Consider the following 8,005-nt stretch of genomic DNA (forward strand, 5'->3'; position numbering starts at 1 on the left):
TATTTATGACGCCTCTGACCCTGTCATAACTTCATTCCTAATGACGTAGTGCCATTACGTGGGTAGACTTTGACATGCAAAAGTGCCTCGAAATTTGAAAGTTATAATCTTATGTAATCAATCGTAGAAGTAAAAATTACATTGCAAAACAATTGGGCTAGCCGCTAGGTCATCCAATATTTTTAAGCAACAGAAAATATAAAAAACTGTTCGGTAAATTGCCACAAAATAATTCATTTGGAAATTTAGTAAAATAAAGACTCTGCCATGCTAGGCCATCCATAATTGGACTCGTATTCTTTGTTTTCAGACCCTTATCAACATTTTGATAAATTCTATCTCTTCTTTTATGCATAGAATTTGTCTAATAATACATGTTTGGTTATCTAAACATATGAATAGTGTATGTCCCACTATTTTTGTTATGTTTGGAACTATAAAGCGGCGTTTAATTGTCATCATTTCTACAAAGAAAACCTTATGGCTTACTTTCGTAAACTATGACAATCTAATATCCCGGGGGTACCCATCTTTAAACTTTACGTCCACGTGTGATTTTTGAGTCATGAAATGAATTATTCATAATTTCATTTTCTAGGCACTCGAATGTTCTAGTCTTCATGGTTTAAGTATGTATGGTGCATATTTTGCCTCTGCATTTATGTTTTAAAATCGGCAAAATTTCAAACATTGTCAAACTCGAAAAATAGATGCATGGTTATGGCACTTCGTACATACACACATCTTGCTTCCCATACCCACCACACGTATCATCATGCATTCGAACCGTATACTCAAAACCCGGCCCAAAATTAGGGCTGAAACAACTTCTTTTGAAAACTCAATAACTTGCGCCGCCAGTCACATCATCAGATCAATCATTTGAAAATCCATAAAATGATTATGATTTCATGATTTTGTGATTATCTTGTTGGAAAAATGATTTTTCATGCAAGATTGTTCAGCTCCGATTCGGAGTTTAATCGGGGAGGTGCGCGTGCAACAATGCGTTATTGAGAACCGATCGGCCCATGCAAGCTTGCAACCCCGGCAGCCACGTGCAATCGCGCTAACTGAAAATGCTGCCTGGTCCTCGATATTTTGTAAGTACCAAACTTTATCAAAAATCAAGTTTGATCGGCATTTATTGATTCATATTTTGAGGTTGAAATACAGCCTTCAGCATCAGCATAAAATATATTATGACTTTGAGAATGTTACTTGCCCGATTCTGGCTAGCAGTTTTTGCCTTTGCTTCAAAACACTTGCCCGACACTGACTTTTACTTGCCCCGGGCAATCGGGCAAGCGCTTATGTCGCACCCTGGTATTATAGATCTAATTCCCATAGGCCATAGAAGCACTTCCATCTGTCTGTGCGAATTGTTCATAATCATAGTGAACCCGTCATCATCACCTGTCGATATCAACATCATCGACATCGTAATCGTACGAGGCATGATCACCATGCAATGCATCATCATCATCCCCAACTTCCCAGGCCAAGAACCCAAGGCAAGCCAAGCAAGAGAATTAAAAAATAGACCCTAACAAAATTTAAAAAATTAAAAAAACATCCATAAAATAGATTTTTTTTTTTTTAAACAATTATTTATTGCCTGAACTTGATCATCATCAGCAGCAGCCAACATCATCATCTCTCTCTCTCTCTCTCTCTCTCTTGGTTGATCCCTCCACTTTCTTTGGAGATTTCTTGGGTGATTTCATCGTCTTACACTATAGTACAGTTACACTACAAAAAAATCCACATGTGGGACTAGATTTAGGTCTAGAAAGTCTAGTCTACATCTATCTACTATCTGTGAGACATATGATAAAACGTTTTTTTATTTTAAATTTTTCATTTACATACCTGCAATGGATCAGGAAGCGTTGTTTGCGTAATGTCTTCAATGGCAGATTATGACATAAATCAACCATTAATGAAATATAACGTCAAGAATGCGAGAATAACCTGGCAAGTTCAGATCAGGCGCGCTGTTCATGAAGTACCGTACTAGTCTTTGCTGCAGCTCGGTTTTAGGCCTACTCACTTATCGTGAAAATGACGGAACTACAGTGTAAAACGTAAGGTCGCCACCCGGGGCTCTTGAGGGGCCCGTGAGGGCGCCGTAGGGTACACGTATGGAACCCTTGAGCCCCGCAAGGCGCCCGTAAAGATTTTTCATGAGAATTGACCCCCAAAATCGTGAGGGGCCCGTCCGGAGCCCGCATGGGACCCGTAAGGTGCAGGCGCGGATCCAGGATTTCCTAAAGGAGAGGGCCCAACTTTTTTTTTTGTTGCTCCCGAAAAATTTGAAAATCGCGCCGACCGAAAAGTCTCTTAGGGGGAGGGGGGTAGTGAGCACATTTTTTTTTTGTCCCTCCAAAATTTAAAAATGTGCACCCCCCCCCCCGCCCCCTTGAGCACCAGGGGGGGGGGGGGCATCGCCCAAAAAAGGTAAAAAATCACGTGTGCACAGATGTAAAGAACAAATTGACCGTCTGGCATGTTCTAAGTGGTGGGTGTGGCCAGGTGGACGCCCACACCAAAAAAGTGCCCCTTTTGACGACAAAATAGTATTTTGTAATTAATATTTTAAGGAACCTTGAACCACCATGAGTTTGGTGTCATATGAAAGAGAGTTAAATTATCTACATTTTGATACCAATTTCAAATAATTGGGGATTAATCAACATCGCAAATTTAAGTAAAAAACATGATTTTTGTGATTTTTTTCGAAATATTGAATTTTATAAAAAAAAACATTATTTTCCATATATCAAAATTGAAAACATAATTTTTTTGATAACTTTCCAGGAATTTGTTTATGTACAACGACAATATCCTGTGTGAGAGAGAGGTTTATATATCATTTCAATAAAAAGTTATAGCAATCCAAAGTTATTGATTTGATTTCCACAAAAACAACATTTTTGCTCACATGTGTATTAACTGTATGCATATCCATTCAAAGAAAAGGAAAGTTCACAGGAATAAAATTTCATAAACATTGCGCATGCCACCTATACGGTATTTATCAATGGAGGTCTTTATAATAGCGATACGCGGATATCGTGGACATTATTGTGCAAGAATGGGAAAGCGTGTCTGTTTTTTTGTTATGGGGGTGAGAAGACAAAAGCCCCTGAACGCTGGCGCACTGATGGGGGTGTATTTCTTATTCGATACCAGTGATTTACAAAATAATGTTGCTGTTATGACATGATTTTCCTGTATTTTTTCTCCATTTTTTTGTAAGTCATACCTTTTCATGCGTTTGTTGGAAAATAAGAAATTTCCCAAATTACAGTCGGGCGAAAAATACTCTTATTTAGAAGCCTTTATGTCATGGTCTGCAAAGTGGTAGGGCTCGAACCCCCCCCCCCCCCCCCCCTCACTTTTTGAAAAAGTATGTTAAAGAGGAAAAGAAAGAAAGAAGGAGAAAAAAAAATAAGTGACCTGCCAATGTCACAATTAAGGTATAAAAAATGCTCATCTGACCGTAATTAAATGCCTAAAACCCAAAGCTTACGGGGGCTCCGCCCCGGATCCCACAAAGGGCCCTAAGGCGGGCCCCTGGATGCTCATCTGACCGTAATTAAATACCTAAAACCCCTGAGCTTCCGGGGCTCTCCCCCCTGGACCCCACTAAGGGCTCAGTAAGGCGGGCCCCTGGATGCTCATGTGACTGTAATTAAATACCTAAAACCCCTGAGCTTCCGGGGCTCTCCCCCCCCCCCCCTGGAACACATCAATTTCCTTAAAGAGGGCCCCTGGATACTCACCTAACCGTAATTAAATAGCTAAAACCCCTGAGCTTCCGGGGGCTCAGCCCCTTGATCCCTGCCGAGGTTCATGCCCTGGACCCCACGCCAATTTACGCTCTACCGTAAATACTTCACTTTGAAAAACGTTCCGCGGGACCTGCATGCATGTAACGTGTAAGACTGGTGGTGATGCAGATTTTTTGTCTGCCCCCCCCCCTCCCTTCCGAACGTTTTTTATCATTACGCCACTGCCACTGCATGGAAGGTGAGCCCCCTGGAATGTAGCCCCCCCCCCCCCCCCCCCCACAATCCCAAACTGCTTCCGGCGCGCCTGCATGTAGAAACTCAATCCAAATCCAAAACTCACAATGAAAATTAGATACATCAAATGATTGTTTGAATCATCTGAAATCATATGTTAGTTTTACTTTTAATACATACATATTCCTAACTGTGCAATAAAGTGCCAGGAAGAATAGTGAAAACATTAATCCCTTGCTCTAGCTTTCCTTTAACCACCAACATAACTCTCTAGCTGAAGTAATTAGCCAGCAAAGGAAAAGTGTTGTTTCTCAGATGAGGAAAGAAAGATCACTAGAGTTCAAAATAACAGGAAATAACACCCATCTCGTATTCGGCCTAGGCATACTTTGTGCAAAATATGGTGAAAGTCTCCAAACATGATCTAACAAGGTATCCTTTTTTGCTGCACGTCTACTTTTACTATAAACAGATTTCCTGATAGTTTGCAGGCACAAAGCCTTGCCAGTCGCGGTGCGTAACAGTGTCTGCACACTGAGACTAGGCTGAGGGCATACCGCAAAGGCTGTATTTGGTTGATTTGATGCAGCCAGAGACTGATAGAGCTAGACTCTGCTCAATGCTTTAGGATTTGTGGTAAAGTGACAAAAAGTTGCGTGCAGACTGGTTTACTTGAGTGGATTCCTTGACCATGACGAGAGTAAGAAGGGCATTAATGTTCCGTTTAAGTAAGCCCATATATGTCAAAATCCCTCTGGTTCAAGTTTTATTTTAATATCCATATAGTTAGGAATAACGATAGATTTAAGCTTTAAGCAATATACTTTTTTTCCTTCTTTTCTTTTTTCTTGTGCCAAAAGATTGTGGCGTAGTGACCAAGATAAGAGCTGGGGTTTCACAGATTCCTATCTTCCCCCTTCTTCTCGTGGACCTGCGAGCCGGAGGTGAAGGGGTGTTTTTCAAGGTGCTACACAGCCCCCCCCCCCCCCCACCCAAAGATCGAGGTGATATTTCCTTGTTTGTTGGTTCTATTTTTGTGTTCTCATTGGTTTTGGTTAAATTTTTTTCTTCATTTATTCTCTTTTCGCTTGACCTGGAACTTTCGGACGACACCTGTGCTCCTCAGGTTATTATACCTTATACCCTCAGCTCCCCTAGTGACCCCCCAAAAAAATCATTCCTACAGGGCCCTGCTCTTAATTTCCCTTCGTCCTGTACTGGGGAATAAACCCATTATATTGCACTTGAGAATGAACGTATAAGTGAAACGATTCGTTATATTAATTCCGTGTTGCTTTAAAACAAAGTCATCAGGAGGTTTGTCGAGCCAGGATATCGAGTGGTTTCCTGTTAGTTTGTGATCGAGGAGGTCATAACTTGTTCTGTGCCGATGCTGTGTTTTAATAAGCTATGAGATTACGCTTTTAGGAATGAAAAATAAACATTACGATAGCTCACCGGAAAAGTTTGGGTGCAAAATAAGTTGAATCCCTCTATGCCACATATGTTTTTTACTGGACGTTTGAATTAATTTAAAATGAAAAAAATAAAAGAAAGAAAAAAGATTATTACGGTGGCCGAAAGTAAGAAGGAAAAAAGAAAGAAAATGAAAGTAGGCAAAAAAAATTAAAAGAAAGAAACAACGAAGTAAAGACCTGGAGGCAAGAAAAAAGAGTGGAAGTTAAAGTTAATAATGAAGAAAGAGAGAAATAAAACTAAAACATCGTTTTTTTCAAATACCCTAGCTAAAAATGCCCATTTCACGTAAGGAAGATGTTCAATTTTCTTCCTAATAAGCGCCTCTCCCTCTAGGTCATAAATGTCCCTTTTCACCCCTGGTAAGCCCCCATCACACTAAACTATAGTTCTCACTACGTTCTGGAGCCGTCCTAGAAAATCGTAAAACGGGTTGTGGTCGGGGCAGAATGTATAAAAATGTATTATGTTACTATCAATATTTGTGTTCAAACACATTTTTTTTTTTGGGGGGGGGGAGGTGGGGGGGGGGTTTGCCAAACAAACTGGTTTAAAATTAATATTAATACACAACTTCATACACTTTAAAGCCGTTTTAAAGTGTTGCCCCCAATTCGCTAAGAACTTTGAACTTGAAATTTCACTTGAATTGTATCATAATGTGAAAGAGGATTTCATTTAAGACACACTTCTTGACAGATTTCGCCCACCTCCCCCCCCCCCCCCCCCCAAAAAAAAAAAAATGTGTTTGAACACAAATATTGATAGTAACAGAATACATAATTTGGGTTTTCTGAACAGAAAACAAACAATTTGTATTCTTTACAATAGCCTTAGAACGTAAGAAATGAACCCCCCCCCCCCCAAAAAAAAAAACAACAACAACAACAACAACAACAACAGCAACAACAAACAAACAAACAAACAAATAGGTAACCTTATTGATGAAACTCTGAGCTGAAGTGAACACATACGACATATAATTACATGCATTTCAAGGAATATTGGCATACTTTATGATACAAAAAGATATCTTTCTAAAAAGACCCTTTTAATGCTATATAACTCGCTCATCTTGCCATACATTTCATATTGTAACTCGGTATGGGCTTCAAGCGCAAAGACAAAAATTAACCCTAGTTATTTAATGCAAAAGAAAGCGCTTCGCGTATATGCACCACTATATTGTGTAACTCCTGTATACTTATATAAGTTTTCATCATTAACATCAGCATCATCAACGTTATCACCATCACCAGTTTTTGTCTTAATATCGTTATCAGGCCGCTCCCCCCCCCCTTTACTTTCCCCTAGGCTTTCACGGTATCAAGCAATCGCTTTTTGTAATAGCCTTACTTCTTCTGCAACTTTCTTAATGAATGATTATTGGTATTGTGTTATTCGTTAAATTTTGTTTTAGTGTCATAATTTAATATTATTGTATTGTATACACATTCATAAAGCTTGTTATATTTTGTATATATTGTATTTCTGAAATGTAATTTGATTTGTATGTTGCAGAAGAAAACAAATTCAATTCAATTCAATTCAATTCAGTTCAATTCAATTGAATTCAATTCAATTCAATTCAACTATACATGTACATCTGCAGTGTAAATGTACTGTATATGGCAATTCTCACAGGTATTAGCATGATCAGTCCCTGGGCCCAACACTTTAATATCTCCACCCTCTTACTAAGATGTTTGTCTAAATAGTGGATAAAGCGTTAAGATGAAGGACATCGAATTCAAATGTTGTACAAGACCGTGAATGGCTTCTTGAGATAAAGAAATGGAATACAAAGCTGGTGAAAACTTTTTTGAAGCGATAGGAGGGAAAGCCTTACTGAACTTGTACGTCACCCTATAGGATAAACGCCTTTTCATAAACCATATAAAATAAAGAAAAATCATGACGACGAATAATGATTAATATAACATTCAGAGAAGTCATTTTTCCATGGCTTCAGTTATTTCAAAATATGTGAATCCTGTAAGACCAAAATCTGTATTAAATACCTCTGTATTCATTGCTATACCTCGATTTTATACTAACAATCATATCTTTGATCAGCAGTACCATGTTTGTACATTTTCCTACATCCTTTATTGTCCTGGTTCATTCAAATTTAAATATTAATTATTTTAGAGCGGTAAACTCCTATGTCAACTTTTCTCCCCAATATTTTTTTCCTTTTTATTCAATATATAGTGAGAGAGAATAAACATACCGATAGAGAAGACAGAAATGGACATGGCGCTTTCTAAAGCGGCGGAAGGAAGGTGATCTTGTAAAGACTGTTCATTGCCTCACACAATGGTCATCTTCATGTTGTTGAATGTCTAGTGAATGTAGAAGCTGATGTGAATCGAGCAAACGAGCAATTAGGCAGGACACCTCTTCATACGGCGTTATATGCAGGTCATGTAGACATTGTAAAATATCTAATTTCTCAAGACGCGAACCCTAATTCGGTTGATAACAATGGTGAAACA

At 38.9% G+C, this 8,005-nt stretch overlaps 1 protein-coding gene across 1 annotated transcript in view; it reads right to left on the bottom strand.

Annotated features, from left to right (window-relative positions):
- Positions 1-2,006, bottom strand: part of LOC105443422 (transient receptor potential cation channel subfamily M member 2-like) — an 81,526-nt gene extending 79,520 nt beyond the window's left edge. Inside the window, exon 1 of the mRNA XM_030993441.1 lies at positions 1,873-2,006. The gene's annotated coding sequence lies outside the window, so the exon portion shown is untranslated. The remainder of the gene's footprint in view (positions 1-1,872) is intronic.
- Positions 2,007-8,005: the final 5,999 nt, after the last annotated feature.

The sequence above is a fragment of the Strongylocentrotus purpuratus genome, unplaced genomic scaffold (assembly GCF_000002235.5).
Source record: "Strongylocentrotus purpuratus isolate Spur 01 unplaced genomic scaffold, Spur_5.0 spur5_scaffold_20, whole genome shotgun sequence".
NCBI lineage: Eukaryota > Metazoa > Echinodermata > Echinoidea > Camarodonta > Strongylocentrotidae > Strongylocentrotus > Strongylocentrotus purpuratus.